This window comes from Rhodnius prolixus, unplaced genomic scaffold (genome assembly GCF_049639745.1).
Source record: "Rhodnius prolixus isolate KJV_2025 unplaced genomic scaffold, Rpr scaffold_1, whole genome shotgun sequence".
NCBI lineage: Eukaryota > Metazoa > Arthropoda > Insecta > Hemiptera > Reduviidae > Rhodnius > Rhodnius prolixus.
In genome coordinates, this window is record NW_027411581.1 from 24,237,870 (window position 1) to 24,258,040 (window position 20,171).

General features: G+C 36.5%; 1 protein-coding gene across 5 annotated transcripts in view; it reads right to left on the bottom strand.

The window, feature by feature from the left end:
* LOC141447542 (lanC-like protein 3) overlaps positions 1 to 20,171 on the bottom strand; it is a 190,674-nt gene that overhangs the window by 20,963 nt on the left and 149,540 nt on the right. The gene's annotated exons all lie outside the window — the stretch shown is intronic.

Here is a 20,171-nt window from a genome sequence, read left to right on the forward strand (position 1 = left end):
TAATCTTCCCATATTCAATGGAAGTTATGAAAATTGGCAACAATTTTTTGATTCATTTAAAACCTTAGTTCATATTGTAGAAGACATTACAGAAGTCACTAAATTCCATTATTTAAGAGGATCATTAACAGCTGAGGCGGCCGATTTAATTGAATCTCTTAATTTTACTAATGATAATTATGAAGTAGCTATTGCAAGAAAGGTAGAATAATAAACACATTATTATTCAGTCACATATAACCGCTATGTTCAATATTCCAAAATAAGAATATTCAAATTCAGGTGCCATCAGAAACCTTCAAAATTGCATTAAAAAACAATTAAGATCTTTAAAAAATCTTAATCAACCCACAGATCAATGGGATAGTCTCTTAATACATATCGTCAGCAGTAAATTAGATAAAATAACTTTAAAGCAATGGGAACATTCTTTAAAAGGAGCAGAGGTACCGACATTCGAAGAAATGTTTACGTTTTTAAATAATACATGTAATTCTCTAGAAAGTTATGAGGCTAAAAGTAAATCAAACTCATTGCATATAAGTTCAGAAAAGTCCCACAATAATAAACAAAAGGTTAGGGAACAAAATTGTTTTATCAGCCAAAATAACAAAGACAGTAAAGTTTGTCCTCTTTGTACTGAAACACATAATATTTTTAGTTGTGATGCAATTTTTAAAACAAACGTCGTTGGAGCGTAATGAAACTATTCAAAAATTAAAATTATGTTTTAATTGTTTATCTAAAGGGCATACAGTGAAAGATTGTAAAGGCAGCCATTGCAAAATATGCCAGGGTAAACACAACACATTACTTCATAAGACACCAACAAATGCTAGTATTGGAGGGATTACCAATAAGCCCGACTTAACCGCGTAGACAAAGGAAGTTTCTTCTGTTAATACTTCTTTATATAGCTTTTCTAATAATATTAGAGTTCTTTTATCAACAGCTATTATCCATATTAAAGATAAATTTGGTAATCTGTTCAATTGTCGAGCCATTTTGGACAGCGGTTCACATTTAAGTTTTATAACAAAAAATTTGTGTAATAATTTAAAATTAGTAAAACATAAAACTTGCATCTCAATTAAAGGGCTCAACGGAAGTAATTCGCATACAGCGTATTATATAAACACTAACATATATTCCGCAAAATCTAAATTTTCCATAACGTTGAATTTATACGTATTACCTAATTTTATTCCAAAATTTGGACCAATGAATTGGGGGGGGGGGTGAGGAAAATCTGCGCAAAAATGGTTCCAAAAAACCTTTCGCAGGACCAGAAGAACATCAGGAAGGAAAGGTGCCTTTACTTTTTGGATTCAATTGAAAATGACCCCCAATATTCTGGAACATGTCATTACTGGTGACGTGTCTTGGGTGTTTGAGTACGACCCAGAAACCAAGTGCCATAGCATGGAGTGGCACACTTCAACCGCTCCAAGGCCCAAAACAGCAAGGATGGCGAAGTCGAAGATCAAATGCATGCTGATTTTTTTTTTTTTCGATATCCACGGAATCATCCACAAAGAGTTTCTACCTCAAGATCAAACGGTCAATCAACACTTTTACCGAGAGGTTCTTGAAAAACTTCGAAAAAGGGTCATTCGTGTGAGACCAAACATCAAGAACAAGTGGGTGTTGCATCACGATAATGCTCCTTGTCGCACAGCAATTTCATTAAACGAGTTTTTTGGCTAGTAAAAACATTCCTGTGGCTCCTCAGCCTCCTTATTCGCTTGACTTGAGTCCTTGTGACTTTTTTTCTCTTCCCGAAGTTGAAAAATCACCTCAAGGGAGCTCATTTTGGGACAGTCGAAAACATTCTAACGGCTGCAACCGACCAGCTGAAGGCTATTTCAGTATCGGAGTTCGAGCACTGCTATGAGGAGTGGAAGAAACGTCTCCAGCGCTGTGTGGCTTCAGAAGGAAGTTATTTTGAAGGTGACAATATAGAATTGTAATTCTTTTTGAATAAAATTTTTTAAAAAATCAGTCTCATTACTTAATTTACAGACCTCGTATTCAGAAGAGATGTGTAGAAGCATCAAATAATAAAATGGCAACAGAAATAGTTACAACGAAGACAAGCCTTGATAATGCGGATCTGTGGCCGTATTAATTTCTCTCTTTAGGTCTACAACCTGAAGAACCTAGCAAGTTTTGGCGTTGACACCGTGTTTATAAGTACCAAATGAAATTGGAAGAGCTAAAGCTAGCTGGGCATGGTATACCGAAAACCTGAACTGTAGGCTTCACAGATACCAGCAATTCTAATGACGTATTCCCAAGCAATGATTTTTCTTTCTGTATTCATAAGAATAGGTAGGCGAGGAGCAGTAGTGGCCCAGAATGGAGCACAGTAGGGGGGACAGTCGTGCATGTAAGCTAAATGGTTCACACTCCGGTGGCCACCGTTCATCGTGCACGTCTTTCTCTAACGTCTCCTTCAGCCAATTGAAGGCCAATCTCCTCCTTTCTAACTATGTACATATTACCTACCGCAATTACAATTTACACGACTTCAATATTCGTCCATAGATAACACAATGTGAAATTTCTTTCCTGTCCGTCATACATGGTTCTTACAAGTCTTATCTTTAACAAGTTTGGCTAACTGAAAGTAACGTTTCTATTAAATTAAGAAAGTGACTCACAACAACCAACTTCTGAACCGCGCTTACAGTGTACTTGTAAATCAGAAATATACATAAAACAAGAAATTCATTACCTTAATATAGCCTTGTAATTGTAAAACCAACGGCTAACTATTTCAGTATTTTTCCTTCCTATCTTGAAAAAAAACTGCACCTAAAAGCTCTGTTTACAACTTTTAAGGGATTGAGATAGGGCCAGATTCGTTTATAATCCATAATAAACAAAGTTCGCTGTATGCAATTCATTCCACAATCAGCCTGGTGAATTCCAAAAACAGCTAACATGGCGATAGTTGGACATTTTGAAATATTCGCTTAAATAAGGCTTGCGTAAACTTAAAACTGTTGAAAGTTTATTTAAGGTTAAATGTATAACAACAATAAATAGTATAACAGTGAAGTGTGTAGTTATCATTCAATAACCTGACTAAGTGGATAAAGTAAATAAATAAAGATAAACGCTACGTGCATATGTTCGTTTTAATATTTTATAGAGACTTAAATGCGTCAGATTCTTCGTCTAATATAGGGTTTGAAGTCGAAAAACCAATTTTTTAAAAGTAGATACATGTATCTGTAAATTGTAGATTGTAGATTTTATTAGAAGGGCGGTTCCACCAAAAAGGGGAAGAAACGCAGGCAATCTAAAATGCCCATTGTTCCCCACGTATCTGTAAATAGTAAGGAGTAAATAATTAGAAGTCTAGGAAATGAATAACTAAAATAATGCAAAATAACAATGTTTTATTTACAAAAGAAAACCAAGTACAAATAAATAAATAAATAAATAAATTACAAAGTAAGAACAGCGTAGGTAAATTATTATACATCTACTGGAAGTTTAGTTTAAAAAATAAAAATCAATATAAATAAAATAAATAGAGATCTAAAAATAAATGAAATCACAAAATAATTTTATCAAACTTTGTTAAAAACAATAATCGTTTGCTTGATAAGTTAAAACAAAACAATAAATCATGTTAAAACAAAATAAATAAAAATTTAAACAAATTTAAAGAAAGGTAAATATTGTTCAGAGATCACAAAGAAAAGCAACATTATATTATGTGTGAGGAAGAGCGATATCCTTAATGAATGTAACATTTATATATTGGGCAAGTTTATTAAAAAATGAAAATAAATAGCGCAGTAATATTCTTATTACAGAAATAATAATTTAAATTTGATTTATTGTCAAGAAATATTAGAAATCAGAACAAGTAGGGACTCCAGTTATAGCCACTATAGCAAACGATCTTTTTATTATTTCTAAAATTTCAACCCGAAGGTCTGATAGTAACACCAGCTAATCGTGCAGCTCACGCTTCCTAGCGGCAACTCCGCGTACTTATTTGTACTTTACTACCTCTTAAATTTTTTGGGGCCATTAACTTGGCGGCACTTTAGTTGAATTTTGGGGGAAAAATTATTGCTCTACACTCCAAATACTTGGCGCTCTTATGCGTCACTAATAAAAAAAAAAGCTAGCGCCACAAAGGAAAAGCCATACTTGAAAAGTTTTTTCCCGCCAAATTTAATTCATCTAAAACAACGTGCGATTAGCTTGCAACTCGTTGTACTTCCGCTTCTACCTGTTCTTTCTGTTTCCTTCCCTAAAGGAGTGTCTTTAAATTTACTAAGTAAGAAGGAAAATAAAGCTACTATTATTATTATTTATATATAAAAACTACGTTCGATTAGCTTACAACTCATTGTACTTGGTCTAAAATAGTTGGCACCAACTAGAACTTTCCATAAATCTTCCGCTTCTAGCTATTCTTACTGTTTCCTTCTCTGAAGGAGTATCCTTGAATTTACCAAGTAGAGTAAGAAGAATTAAAAACTATTCCTAAAACCCAAATGAGTTCCATTTAAGTAAAAGGGGAATTAGTAACAAATATTTCAATTTAAGACGTACTAACTATTAAAGCATCATCACTTTAAGTTGAAATGGTGGCATTCAAAAAAGGCAACGAATTGAGGGGCTATTGAGGAACGCAAATGTAGTACATGAAAAAGTGTTGAAGTTAGACAATTTGAAGTAAGACACTCCGTAGGGGGGAGTGGACTAGCCACTTCTTCAGGGAGCTTGGCGTCTCTGCGGGTAGCCCAGTCTAACAATCTAATTTAACTTCAACACTTACACTGACACCTCTTAACACTTACATACTACATTTAGGGCCTGCAGAGGTAGTTGATGTGTGCAGCTACTTGGGTTTAGCGAACCCACAGGTAAACTCGAGCTCCCCACCACACACACTCATTTACACCTTAACATTCACACTATACAGACGACTACACACACTGCACGAACAAGGACACGCACTCGTCGAGAGTCAGAGTATAAATATCTCTCCCTCGCGTGCCGTGGCGAGGCTTTGGGGCTAGGGTGGAAAAGAGGATCCTGGGCATTGAGGGAGACGTTGACCTGCGGACTTCTTATCCTAACACAAGTCTTTGGCCTCGGCTTCACCCTAGAGCTCCACCTGAAGGATACCCCTACTTCAGGAAATCGGCTAGGGAACACTGTCTCAGACAGGTTCCTAGAGTTAGGAAGGGGGTCGCGGGGGCCCGGGTCGGTACCTGGTACCGGAACGTTGTCTTCCGCGGCACCGGTCTATGTCGAAGTGCGATGGTCCACCCGGATAGTAACCGGGTCCACTTGAGCGTCCGAGGAGGCGGGACCACGTACTTCGATGAATTCATATGTTTATCAGTATGGATAATCATATTAATTCAGGGCCTAGCCCACCAATTCTCCGCTCTGAAAATCCTAACCCTTCTCCAAATAACCTTTCCACCCAACCAAATCCCAATCCAACCCAAAACCCATCTACCAATCCTCTGCCCAATCTCCCACCCTAACCAATTGTTTTTTCAGGCATACGACACGGCGCGGAACAGGACTACACAATGGAATACTCAACACCTGGGATGCAGGTTACATTGCAATCCTTCAGCCTTTCTTCCCCGCCAAGGAAGAAAGCCAAGGGTGGTCACCAAAAAGGTAAGGAAATTTTTAAATTTGTTGATTTAGAAGCAGATAACTGGGGAAGATTTTTCATTATCAAGAAGAAAGAAGGCTCATTCTCATGTGAATGTTCTTCAAATTACATAAATTTTTGAAAAATGTACTACTGGGTAAAACCAAAAATATTAGAAAGCTTGGCGATGGCTCCATTGGTGTTGAAGCGGATAGCCGCTCCCAAATAAGGACCATTCTTAATTAACAAAAATATATGGATGCTGAAGTAGAAGTGGGCCCGCACAAGCGTCTAAACACTTCACAGGGAGAGATCACTTGTCGGGACTTTTTAAACAGTGAGCTGGAAGACATTAAAGAGGGTCTGGCCGATCAGGGCGTTATAGAAGTGAGGAGGATCAAGCGGAGACAGGATGGTTCCTTAGTGGATACCGCCTCCCTTGTCCTCACATTCGACCGCCCGAGACCGCCACAAATGGTAGAAGCTGCTTTCTACAAGTTGAAAGTACGCCCTTATGTCCCATCTCCTATGCGGTGCTTCTAATGGCGAAGGTTTGGGCGCACTTCTATGAAGTGCAAAGCTACCGAAGCGGTCTAAGTCTGTGGGAAGCCCAAACATGAGGGCGAATGCACACCGCCAATAAAATGCGTAAAGATTGCTGGAATCTGTAGCAATTGAAAATTGGATGGGGCAAACTGTACCCACTAGAAATAAGAACTCGTAAGTCAAATCTGGAACCTGTGTACATATTTAAGTTTAAATGGTGGCATCCAAAAAGGGCAATAATTGTGCTATTGAGGAACGCAAATTTAGTACATGATACAGTGCTGAAGTTGGACAATTTGAAAGTGACACTAGAAAGAAAATACATGTGTGTCCGATTCGATAGTCCAAATATTTTGCTCTGCTTATTGTGATAGCTCTCGATTTCAAATAAGGATCACCTGTTCTGCAAAGACTGTTTTAGGGCAGGTGTTCAAAACAAAAGGTTGTTGGAATCTTCAGTAACTGAAAATTGGATGGGGCAAACTGTACCCCTTCAAAAAAAAAAAAAGAACTTGTAAGTCAAATCAGGAACCTATGCCCAAATTTAAGTTTAAATGGTGGCATCCAAAAAGGGCAAGTAATTGTGCTATTGAGGAACGCAAATTTAGTACATGAAACAGTGCTGAAGTTGGACAATTTGAAAGTGACACTAGAAAATACACGTGCGTTCGATTCGATAGTCCAAATGTTTTGCTCTGCTTATTGTGGTGCTCTCGATTTCACAATTTTACATTAGGCAAAGTAGAAACAAATGAGTTCTGCCAGTTAATTGTATATTTGATTTCAAGAGGAGTAAAAGCATTGACTTACAAGTTAGAGCAAGGCTGCTGTTACACTGAGACAATGATACTGAATTACCAGAGGATATTATTAAAATTACTTGTAATAACACTGTGGCTAATGTCGTTCAAAAAATCTTTGGTACTCTGTACTTATATGACCGAAAGAGTAGGAAGTTACTCCACTTGTAATACCACCAAGATAGAAATGTTGCATCAAATTGAGGTTGAATGCGGCCAAGTTGAAGATCTACCGCAGTCTCTTATAGAACAGATAGAGGAAATGAAACTTCATATTAAGTGCTTCAACTGCCAATCAGTGGGTAAAACAAGGAAAATATATTCACTTGGTGACTATCTGCTGATTGAGCCATTAAATGTAGTAAATAAAAGATGTTCTGTAAAAAGCACAATTGCGAGAGTTCCAAAATTCTTAAATGTGGGAACAGATGCATTCATTTTAAGAGGATTGGTGGGTATGAATGAGAACATGAACCATGAAAGTGTAAGGCACTTTGTGGCTCATTGTCTCAGACACAACAGCAAGTGGGAGCTTTACGATGATTTGCAAAGAAGTAAGCACTATATCTGTTAATTCAGTTAACTGGTTTTTTACACCTTGTAAAAGCATTTAAAATTTTTATGCAAATAATTATGACAGTTGTAAGGTGCTGTGCACCAATTCACGACTCTACAAAAAAATTTTCGTTCTTTGTCCTAAAGTTTATACTATTATTTTCCAGTTAGTTATGCACAAAAACGAAAAGAAAATACCTTTTTTCGGTATAAAGTTTGCTTTTGTGATAGTTATAATAATAATACTCATTTTTCAATTTTTTCATAAATTTTAATTGATTTTAATATTTTTAAAAAGACCGCGCGGTGAGAGTGGGGTATTAACGTTTACACTGTGCCGCTAGATGGCACCCGAGTGATAAACAACCATCAGGTGTTATTTACAAGCCCAGAATAACTTAAAATGTCGTCACGAAAGTGCAAATACGATGCTGATGCATTTTGTTTTATATGTGGTCAATTTATTAAAGTTCGAGACGTGAAATATGAACTAAAGACATCTCACGTTCTCTGTGAAGCCTATGAAGCATATTTTGATTGTCCTGTACGGAATCAAGATAAGCCATGGGCTCCACATGTTGCTTGTAGTTATTGTAAAAGGTGTTTGGAAGGTAAGCAATTTTTATTTAATTAAGCGATGAATCCAAAATAATAGACATATTAATTTTTATTTTTATATTTTTAGGTTGGTATCGAGGTGAGAAAAGGTCTATGAAATTTGCAATACCAAGGATTTGGCGAGAACCAAAAGACCATATTACTGACTGCTACTTTTGTATGGTGAATCCGAGTAAAAGACGTAGAGGTAAAAATGCAAAACCTATTGAATATCCTGACCTCGAATCTTCTTCTGCTCCAATTGCTCACGACCTGACACGACCAGTACCTGAGCCACCAAAAAAATTATCGCAGAAAAGTAGCTCACCTTTTAGTTCTTATAAAAGTAATTCCGATAAGGAGTTTTTGCCTACACCTGAACAACCAAAACACTATCTCATTACTTCAGAAGATTTTAACGATCTAATTAGAGATTTAAATTTGCCAAAAAATAAAGCAGAGCTTCTAGGCTCTCGGTTAAAACAGTGGAATTTGCTTGATGATGTTAAGATCACGGATCAGCGGACTAGGCATGAAATGTTTGCAACGTTTTTCACGAAGGAAGATGGACTTTGTTTTTGTAATGACATTAAAGGTATGTTTGAAGCAATTGGCATACCCTGTGTCCCTAGCGAATGGCGTTTATTCATTGACAGCTCTACAAAAAGTTTAAAAGCAGTTCTATTGCACAACGGAAATAAATTTCCGTCTCTTCCAATTGCTCACTCAGTACATCTTAAAGAAAATTATGAAAGTGTCAAAATTTTGCTTGAATCTGTAAAGTATCGTGAGTATAACTGGGAGCTGATTGGAGATTTTAAAATGGTGGGATTTTTAATGGGGCTACAGGGTGGATATACAAAGTATCCGTGTTATTTGTGCTTGTGGGATAGCAGAGCGGATTCTAAACACTATATTCAACGGTCATGGCCTGTAAGAAAAGAATTGTGTGTCGGAAAACAGAACGTCAAATTTGAGCCGATTGTTGAAGCGGAAAAAGTGTTAATGCCGCCTTTGCACATTAAGTTAGGGTTGATGAAACAATTTGTTAAAAAACTGGATGAAACTTCAGAAGCTTTTGGATACTTAAAAAATTTTTTTCCGAAGTTATCGGAAGCAAAGGTTAAAGCTGGGGTTTTTGTTGGTCCGCAAATAAGACAGATTTTCGCCGATGAAAAATTTCCAACGTTGCTGAATCGTACTCAAAAAGCAAGTTGGAACAGTTTTAAAGCAGTAGTTTCTGGATTTTTAGGAAATAATAAAGCTGAAAACTACGAAAAGTTGGTTGAGGATATGCTTACAAATTTTAAGGCCATGGGCTGCAGGATGTCATTAAAAGTACATATGCTGCATGCTCATTTGGATAAATTTAAAAACAATATGGGAGCCTATTCCGAAGAGCAAGGAGAACGTTTCCATCAGGACATCATGAATTTTGAACAACGCTATCAAGGCCAATACAATGAAAACATGATGGGCGACTATATTTGGGGTTTATTGAGAGAAAGTAGCTGTGAACATAAAAGAAAAAGTAAAAATGTGCACTTTTAAGTTATTTTCTACTTTTCTGTAAGCTAATTTGATAGTAAAACTTAATAAAAATAATAAACATTTTTATTTCAATAGTTTTATTTTCAATCAAAAATTAAAATCCGAGATTTTTGAAAATTTCGTTCAATCAGTCTTCTAAGCACAAAAGCAAAGTTTTTCATGCTATATATTTTTTTTCCGTCTTATTACGACCTAAACTACCGAAATTTAATGCTTTGCAATCAAAGTCAAATTTCATGTTGACCCGTGTTATAATTAATATAAAATATTACAATATTTTCAAATAATCTTCACTGTAAACATTTTGTTTAAATAGAATAATTTTATTAATTAAGTATATTGTACTTCCATTTCTTACGTAAGACAGACAGAAACGAACTGATGGGCTAAGTTCGCCACAGCCGGTCCCAAGCCCGGCTGAAAAAGGTCGAGGGGTGTCAAGTATTTTATTCTTTTTCTGATATAAACGCAAAATATGCTCAGGACCAGGACACAGAGAATACATCCTATAAATGAATATAATGTTCTTAAATTATAGTTGGCGGGAAAAAGTTAATTTATGAATTTTGTGAATTACCTGAGAGGTGCTAGCTTTAAATAGTAGCTCTAATTAGTGTTTGCTGTTTTAAGCCAGGTGCAATGAGTTGCCAGCAAATCGGACACCCTTCCATTTGAATCAAATTTAGCGCGTAAATTAAAAGTTTACGGTACAGCCAAAAAATCCAACCTCAATAGACTACAAACACTGCAATCCAAAATTCTCCGCCGCATACTAGACGCTCCATTCTATGTAAGCAACCACACTATACATACAGATCTCCAAATTCCACTTATCTCCGAACTTGCCAAAATTCGATACAAAAATTTTCACCAAAAACTCTCACTGCATCCCAACCCTTTAGCTGCAAACCTGTCTACAACTACGCTACCCTCCAATCCTCGAAGACGGCTGAGGCGCCGTTGGCCCCGTGACCAACTGGGTGACTAACGGCGGCCATCAATGGATGACCGTCATTCACGTCTGCCACGCTATTCACATACATTCATCGCATTTACCTATTGCACCTGTAGGTACAGGTGTAAATTTCATTAAAAGGATAATAAATAAAAAAATTAAAAGTTTAAAAAAAATTGTGTTTTTCCTTTATGGCGCAAGTGCTAAAAAATACCGACATTCCCTGCGACGTGTAAACAAGGAAACTTTAGGCAATGGGTGACGGCTATAGCCCAATTTGCTTTGGAAAGGATTGCTGAGGAGAAAACCCAAGGCAGTATTTGGTAATCAACAAATATTTCCATCATTGGTTGATAATTTTTAAGGTTAGCAGCAACTCCATCACGGGCCGTATGGGGCTACCCTGCGACCGTCTCTTTTCAAGGGAGGCCTGTTTCGCTCTACCACTCATCGAAGGTTTACAAGCGAGTTAAGAGTCCTTTAGTTTATGGCTATGAGACTGCCTGTGAAGGGCATTTAAAGATCAGTTCTAGATTTTCCAAGCACAGACATTTTCTGTCTGTTGACTTGCAAGTCTTTTGACAAAACCAAACCTCCCTGGCTAATATATGTTGCATTCGACATATTAAAGCAAAATATAGACTTTACTAAATGGTCTGCAATAATGTGCAAAAATTTCCACTATTGCAACCAACTTAAACGCCGGATATTCAAACTTTGCCTATTCCTGTGCAAGATTTCGTCAGGGAACAATTATAAGTAATAAAGGATACACCAAGTCGAGCGATGATGCTTTAACTCTTTGCGGCTAGGTGGGTTAAAAACTGTCCCACCTTTTGCTTAGCTTTTGCTGCATGGTGGGATATATTTTAACCCACCTCGAAAAGTTGAAGTTACTAATAGTCATAGAGTTTAATACGTTATTTAAAGTTTTTCATTCAGTTGGCAGTGCTATGCACCAATTGTAAATGCGAAAATAAGTGAAATAATTTTTATATTTATTATAAACTTGACCGATAGTAAAAAATGGTGGCACCACATACTGTTCTATTATTTGGATGCAGCTGTTGTTAATTCATATATTGTTTATAAAAAATTGGGTCAAAACATGGAACTTAAACATTTCAAGGAACAGTGCGCTGAAGGACAGTGCTGTACTGTCTGCAAAGTTCCGCTTTGTTTTGGTAAAAAGTTGTGTTTGAATGAACATCATATAAAGAAATAGTTGCATAGTGGTATTATACAATACCAGTGTCCCACACTAAAAAAGGACTATTGAAATGTTATTAATTTTGTTTTTCTTATTTCGAGAGTGTTGTATAATCGATTGTAATAAATAAGTATTTTCGATAGACAGTGATATGTAAAAAAGAATATGGAGGATGGCGTCTAATATGTGAGTCTAAAATAAAGCTGTAATGAGAAGTTTGTGTAGTATATAAATTGTAGCATATACCTTTTGTCTGATAACCAAGTCACAACATATTTGGCGACGAGGCAATAATTCAACATATCTCGAGTTATATTATACATACCTTAACAAAAACTTACAGTTTAAAAAGTTAAGTATAAGGGTTGATTAAACGCCAAAAGGTACACAAATCAGCAAGTACCCAACTTCATTGATATTATTTAAGTAATTTTACCGCATTTATTTTCATTAATATTTTTTAAGAATTTATTAGATGTCACATACCCTTATGCTGGCCATTTTCATCTACAAAATATTTGTTCAAGTAGCACACCATTTAACTTAGATTGACTGTAATATCTATTTATCTATAATAATCAAACTATTGATTACAGGTGAAAAAGAAAACGTTATAAAAAATAAAAAAATATGAGGCTAAAAAATTCATAAACTTTTTTAAAAAATGCTTACACCAACATACATCAATGATTTTATTTATTTATTTTTATTTTTAAATAAAAATCGTCGGTTTAAGTTCATTCTTCCATTAAAGTAATTGTTATTGTATGAAGTAGTCAAACGTTTATAATAATAGGTAATAATTATCTGGCTTTATCGCAAATAATATAGTTTTCTTCAATTACATTCTCCATCTAGGTGTTCTTCCCACAATGTTATATATATGTAATATAAAATAAATAAGATATGCATATTTTTAGGACAGCTAATTATTCCAGTATTTTACCATAAGTAAAATTAGGGGGACTAAATTAAATTACAATTGAGAAATGAATAAATAATGTTGAATAATCTACTTGTTATTAACTGTGTGTTATTTGTGCTCACGAATATTTTGGTAAGACGAATTCAAGACTGAAATATTGTTTTAAATCCTCCGTGATTCAAATTTAAACAGTAGCCGACTCTAAATTTGTCTTTTTCTAATTTAACATGCATGTATATGTGACAACTTCAGAATAAAGAGCACATTAAAGAGAAATCAGAAGAATAATTTGGAATAGAGTTAAAATAAAGTACCTAAATAAGTACTTTATAAATATACGAAGATATAATATACATTTTATCACAATTATAACTATTATGAATGTACTGGCCAGCATAAGGGTATGTGACATCTAATAAATTCTTAAAAAATATTAATGAAAATAAATGCGGTAAAATTACTTAAATAATATCAATGAAGTTGGGTACTTGCTGATTTGTGTACCTTTTGGCGTTTAATCAACCCTTATACTTAACTTTTTAAACTGTAAGTTTTTGTTAAGGAGATTTTTGTACCTTTTGGATAGATTTTACTTTTTGTCTATTAGCAAAGTTACGTCTGCTTTACAGATTTTTTTAAATTTTGGAATAAGCTATTCTATCATTATAACCTGATAAGGTGTTAAATCGGAACCGTAACTACCACTGGAGAGATCTTTTTAAAGAATGGTTATAGTTGTGGTCCCCAAACCATCCTCAATAACCATTTTTTTGAGAAAGCGTTTTGAATAAAATAAGAAGGTATTTGTACGTAAATAGCAAAATTAAACTGCGATTTCAGTACTTCCTTTTAAGAGGAGCAAGAAAAATAAACTGTGATTACAGTACTTCTCCCTAAAAGGCAAAGATTTTGAATCGAACGACAATTCATTGATGTAAATCGGTTCACTCATTGATAATTTTAACGATTGCAGTACGTCCTCTTAGTAGGTGTAAGAGCATGTTGGCACTTCACAGTCACGTAGAGGAGCTTTAATCACTTCTTCGTGCTAAATTTTATCAAAATCGGACTAAGCTTTGTAGAAATATTGGTAATAATAGTTTTAGAAAGGGCCTTATTTGGGTGGGGCGAACTCCCCTCCTTATGAGGCATAGCGTCGAGACTTTTAAAGTACAAATCTGTACAAAATTTCGATTCGAATGACACTTCATTCATGAAAATCGGTTCACGTGTCGATAATTTGAAACGATTGCTATACTTCCCCTTAACAAGTGTAAGAGCAGATCGTCGCTTTATTGTTAGGTAGGGGAGCCCTAACCCTATCATCCTACCAAATTTTATCAAAATCGGGCCAAGATTTACAGAGTAATTAGTAATAATAATTTTGGAGGGGGCCTTACATAAAGGGAGCTAACTCCTCTCCCATTCGATGTACAGGGCCGAGACCCTCAAAAGGCACATCTACATAAAATTCCGAATCGAATGACACCTCATTCATGAAAATCGGTTCACGCGTTTAGGCGCTACGTTGTTTACAAAAAAGGTAACAAGAAGAAGAAGAAGAACAAGAACAAGAACATTTTTTGAAAAAGCCGTTTTTGCTCATTTTCGGCAACTTTTTTCTCGAAACCTATTAGATCTGGGTGGTTGCAAAAAAATTACAGTTATAAAGGAGGGTTTGGAGTAAGATTTAAAGAAAATTTGGGAATTTTATCTTTTATAGAAAAAGAGAAAAAAATTGTCAAAGTTGTGTGTTTTTCAACGTTACGCTTTTTCGTGCAGTTTTTGATAGTCAACCCTTATACAACTGTCCTACCGGACAGTTTTAATAACTAAAATATTTCAACATGTCCAAAGAAGAGGAAACTAAAGGAAAATTTTCTAGTTCACGTATGTTTAATAGTACATTTTCACCATTTAACCCGAATGAGGAGCCTATTGAAAATTTTTTAGAACGTTTAGAATCATATTTTCATATTAATGGCATTAATTCTAGTGCACTCAAAGTGGATCATTTAACAATATTATTAGGACCTGATCAATTTAATATCTTAAAAAACAAAGTGGTGCCAAAAAAAGTAAGAGATTGTTCTTTTGAAGAATGTTCAAAATTTTTGTTGTCTCATTATTCTCCTTCAACACGGGTAATAGCAGAAACTTTCAAATTTCATAGTCGATATCAACAGAAAGATGAGACACTTTCTGATTTTATTTCTGCCTTGAAACAACTGTCTATAAAATGTGAATTTAATGATTCGCTCGATCGAGCTCTACGAGACCAGTTGGCAGTCGGCCTATATGACAAACCAATGGTGAATCGTTTGTTACTTGAAGACAATTCACTTACGTTTGATAAAGCATGCCAGATAGTCCTTGATATGGAAAGTGCGAGTCAGTCTGCTTCAAAGATAGTGTCAAATCAATTTCGTCCCGGTGAAGTCTACACAGTAAATTCTGCCAGTGAAGTAAAAAAGTCTGAGTATGGAAGATTTTCGTCTGCAGGTCAAAGTCGTCATTCGAGAAGTCTATATAGTCATAGACCCAGAGGAAGATCCGCTTCATCAGGTCGCTCTCAGAAAAGATCAGTCAGTCCAAATCAAACAAGACAGAAAGTGAGAGGGCGTTGCAAGCAGTGCTTCTTCAAACATCAGCCCGAAAATTGTCCTTCCAGGTCTTGGGTGTGCTACTCATGTGGGAAAAAAGGTCATACTTCTAAATTTTGTGGTAACGAAAGACACCGTAATGATAGCATTACTTATTTTTGCAATAATCATGTGAGTACTTTAACAGTTACTAGCCCGTTACAACTAAGTATCGAAATTAATAGTAATTTAGTTATTTTTGACGTAGATACAGGCTCAACTTGTACATTGGTTCCTTTAAATATTTTCAAAAAATTTCTTTCTGATAACTACGAATTAAGTAAATTTAATGGAAATTTAGTTGCAGCAAACAATCATACACTACCAGTCTTGGGTAAATGTGTGGTCACTGTCAAATTCAATTCTAATTTTTTCCATAATCTAAACCTTGTTGTAACCTTACAGAAAAATCATAGAGCATTATTAGGTCGAGATTGGCTAGATGTCCTTTCACCAGCTTGGCGACAAATATTTCTTTCAGATAATAGCCCAGGTGGGATAGAAAGTGTAGTGTTGGGATTAGATAGTTGGCAGCTTGGAGGTAACAGTGAGGAGGTTGTGATAGAGAGCTAGGAGAGATACATGTTGCGCAATAAGGTTAAATAAAGTAATTGTACTTACAAGTGTTTTTATTTGCATGACAATACATGGTGTCAGGTGTGTAATATATATATAGGTATATGTTTTCTTTTGTGTCCGAACAAGTTTAATTGATCTATGACCAGAGATAGTGGGATCGAAGTGACGCCTAGGAAAGACGCAGATAGGAACGAGAACAAAGAAATGGGAGATAAATTACTGTGTCAGTTAGCTCATCCTGAACCTTTTAATTTTAAAGAGCCTATGGAGTGGCCAAAATGGTTAAAAAGATTTGAAAGATTTCGAGTGGCTTCAGGTTTGGTATCTAAGAGTGCGGAAACACAAGTAAATATGTTTTTATATTGTTTAGGAGAGGAAGGAGAAGAGTTGTTAACTTCTTTTGGATTAGAAGAGGCGGGACATAATAATTATGAAACTGTTAAGTTACAATTTACGGAGTATCTAGGTCACAAAGTAAATTTAGTTTACGAAAGGGCACGTTTCCTAAAAAGAAGGCAGGTTCCAGGGGAGTCCGTAGATGAATTTATTAATGACTTGCACAAGCTAGCTGAAAAATGTTATTTTGGAGGTATTAAGGAAGACATGATTAGAGACTTAATAGTAATTGGGGTGGCAGATCAGAGGTTATCGGAAAACCTTCAAATGGATGAGAATTTGAATCTTAGGAAGGCAATAATGAGAGCACGGCAAGCGGAAAGCATACAGGTACAACAATCAGTAATCAGAGATTCTTTAGAAGTAGAAGCGGTACACAGTAGAGTTCCGGCTAGTCAAAGTGTGAAAAACCAGAATACCACTCAAGGTTCAAAAAATGGTAAGGTGTTTAAATGTTTTAAGTGTGGATCTCAGTTTGTGCACTCACCACAATTATGTCCAGCTAATAAGTTGAAATGCCACCGATGTGGGCGCCTGGGGCACTTCAGTAGGGTATGCAGACGGTCAAACCAGGTGCAGCAAGTAATAAATTCACCGGAACAACAGGAAGAACCACCGGATGGCTACTTAGGAGAGCTGGTTGTTGATCAAGTAATGGACTTGGATCCTTGGAAAGTACCTCTGGTTATCGCAGGGCAAGAAGTGATTTTCAAACTGGACACGGGAGCAGATGTTTCGGTGATTGGTAAAGCTCTGGGTCAGACCTTGAATTTAGAAGTGAAAAATACTAAAAGAAAATTATTTGGACCTGGAAAAACCCCGTTAATAGTAGAAGGGATAATAACTACTCCAGTATCTTATAAAGAAAGGACAACTATAGAAGATTTGTATGTAGTAAAAGATCAGCCTATTCCGTTATTAAGCAGGCAAGCATTAGTACAGTTAGATTTGGTTAAAATTAACATAGATAATGTACAACAGTTACCAGCAATAGCAGCTGAATTTCCAGAAGTATTTTCGAAGAGTGGAAAAATGAAAGTAGACGGATATAAAATAAATTTAAAAGAAGGGGCGCTCCCATATGCAGTACTGACTCCGCGACGTATTGCCTTTCCTTATAGAGAAAAAGTTAAAGAGGAACTCGACTGGATGCAGGCAGAAGGTATAATAGAACCAATAGTGGAGCCCACAGATTGGTGCGCACCTATAGTAGTAGTACCTCGGAAAGAGATGGGTAGAGTCAGACTGTGTGTAGACTACACGGAACTAAACAGAAACATAAACAGAGAGAGATGGCAGCTTCCAGCAGTAGATGAGTCCTTAGCTCAGCTGGAGGGCGGTCAGTATTTTTCCTTGTTGGATGCCTCCAATGGTTTTTGGCAAATTCCGTTACATGAAGAAAGTTGGAAATTGACTACCTTCATTACTCCGTTTGGGAGGTTTGTGTTTAAAAGGATTCCGTTTGGTATTTGCTCAGGGCCAGAAGTCTATCAAAAAAGGGTTTCCCAGATCATCAGTGGACTGGAGGGAGTAGTGAATAAGGCAGATGATTTTTTGGTAGTCGGTAAAACTAGAGAACAACATGATCAAAGATTAAGAAAATTATTACAAAGATTACGTGAGTATAGGATTTCGTTAAACTTAAATAAGTGTAAATTTGCAGTACAGGAAGTGACTTTCCTAGGACATTTAATTAAAAAGGGAGAGATTTGCCCAGACCCGGAAAAAATAAAGGCAATCACGCAATTAAATCCACCAAAAGACGTTAAAGGGCTTAGACATTTCATGGGAATGGTGAATTATATCATGAAGTTCGTTCCAAGGCTAGCTGAGTTGACAGCTCCCTTGAGAACCTTGCTACAAAAAGGAGTGGCCTGGACATGGGGTCCAACGCAATACCAGGGCTGGGGTAATATTAAAAAGGCGATCTCTTCAGTACCAGTACTGGCAGGTTATGAGACAGGACTTCCGATTAGAGTAGCAGCAGATGCATCTACGAAAGGTCTCGGAGCAGTGCTGGAGCAACAGCACATCGAGGGTTGGAAGCCAGTAATGTTTGCGTCTAGAACGTTATCAGAAACAGAAGGACGATATGCCCAAATTGAAAAAGAAGCGCTGGCGATCACCTGGGCCTGCGAAAAATTTCAAGACTATCTTTTAGGAACCGTGTTCGAATTACTAACCGATCATAAGCCATTAGTGGAATTGATGGCCAGAAAACCCATTGCTGAGCTGTCTGCCAGATTACAGCGGTTCAGGATGAGACTACTCTGTTTTGACTTTAAGGTTACATACATCCCAGGTAAACATTTTTTTACACCTGATATTCTATCTAGAGATCCGATGGAACAAGTTGGGTTATATGAAGATGTGTTAGAAGAAAAATCTTTTGTACTTAGCATTATTCAGGCGCTACCTTGCTCAGATATGAAGTTACAACAGATAAAGGAAGCTCAGGAGAAGGATATGGAGTGCAAAGATATAGCGAACTGCTTGAAGAAACAGCAGTGGCAGCCTAATTCTTGTTTTTGGAAGTATAGAGATGAGTTTAATGTACAGAATGGACTCCTGCTTAAAGGAAGCAGAATGTTTATACCGCAGGAAATGAGAAAGGAAATGTTAATGAAACTACACCAAGGGCACTTGGGCATTGTCAAGTGTAGAAGTAGAGCCAAGGAGTCAGTTTGGTGGCCGGGTATCTCAGAACAAATAAAGTCTGTAGTGGCAAATTGTCCAACATGTAGAGAACATAGAAATAATAGGTCGGAACCCTTAATGTTGTCCAAATTACCTGATGCTCCGTGGGAAGCGCTCAGTGCGGACCTGTTGAAATTTCAAGGAAAATGGTACCTCGTTATACAAGATTATTACTCAAGATTTCTGGAGTTAGTCCATGTAAATAAACTAACTTCGGAGGCTATCATCAATAGACTAAAAAACATATTCGCGCGCCATGGAATCCCCGTATCATTAAGGACAGACGGTGGAACACAATTCACAGCTGACATGTTCAAGAGGTTTCAGGAGGAATACGGATTTCGTCACGTAATTTCGAGTCCCCATTTTGCACAATCTAATGGTTCTGCGGAGAAGGCAGTGGATATAGCCAAGCGCATATTAAAAAAAAATAAAGATCCTAACCTGGCATTGCTAGAATATCGGACCACACCTCTAGAACAGGGCCTAAGTCCGGCGGAATTATTGTACGGAAGAAAGCTAAGATCGACGCTACCTTCAATTAAAAACTTTGCGCGGGTTAGTCGTAACCAGATGATAAAGTTTAAAGAAAAGGATGCTCAGCTGAAAGAAAGAAATAAGCAAAACTTTGACAGAAGGAATGGAGTAAAAGTTCTCCCTCCGTTGCAGAACAACAGTTCAGTTTGGATTCCTGATATGAAAAAGTATGGCCAGGTCGCAAGACCATCTGCGGAACCAAGGTCTTACATTGTAAAAACCCCATCAGGAGAATTGAGAAGAAACAGAAAGCATATTATCGTTGTAGCAGAAGATGAACCGGATGAAAATGCAGAAGCAAAAGAAAAGCAAGCGAAGGGAGAAAGAGTTGAAGAAGAAGAAACTAAACAGACTCAGGAAGAAGGGAAAAGGGAAAGGAGTGGAAGAACAATTAAACCACCGAAGAGATACTCAGACTCGGATTTCTAGGACTAGGCACAATCCGCCTACATAGGGTTTATCAAAACGGGGAGGATGTAGTGTTGGGATTAGATAGTTGGCAGCTTGGAGGTAACAGTGAGGAGGTTGTGATAG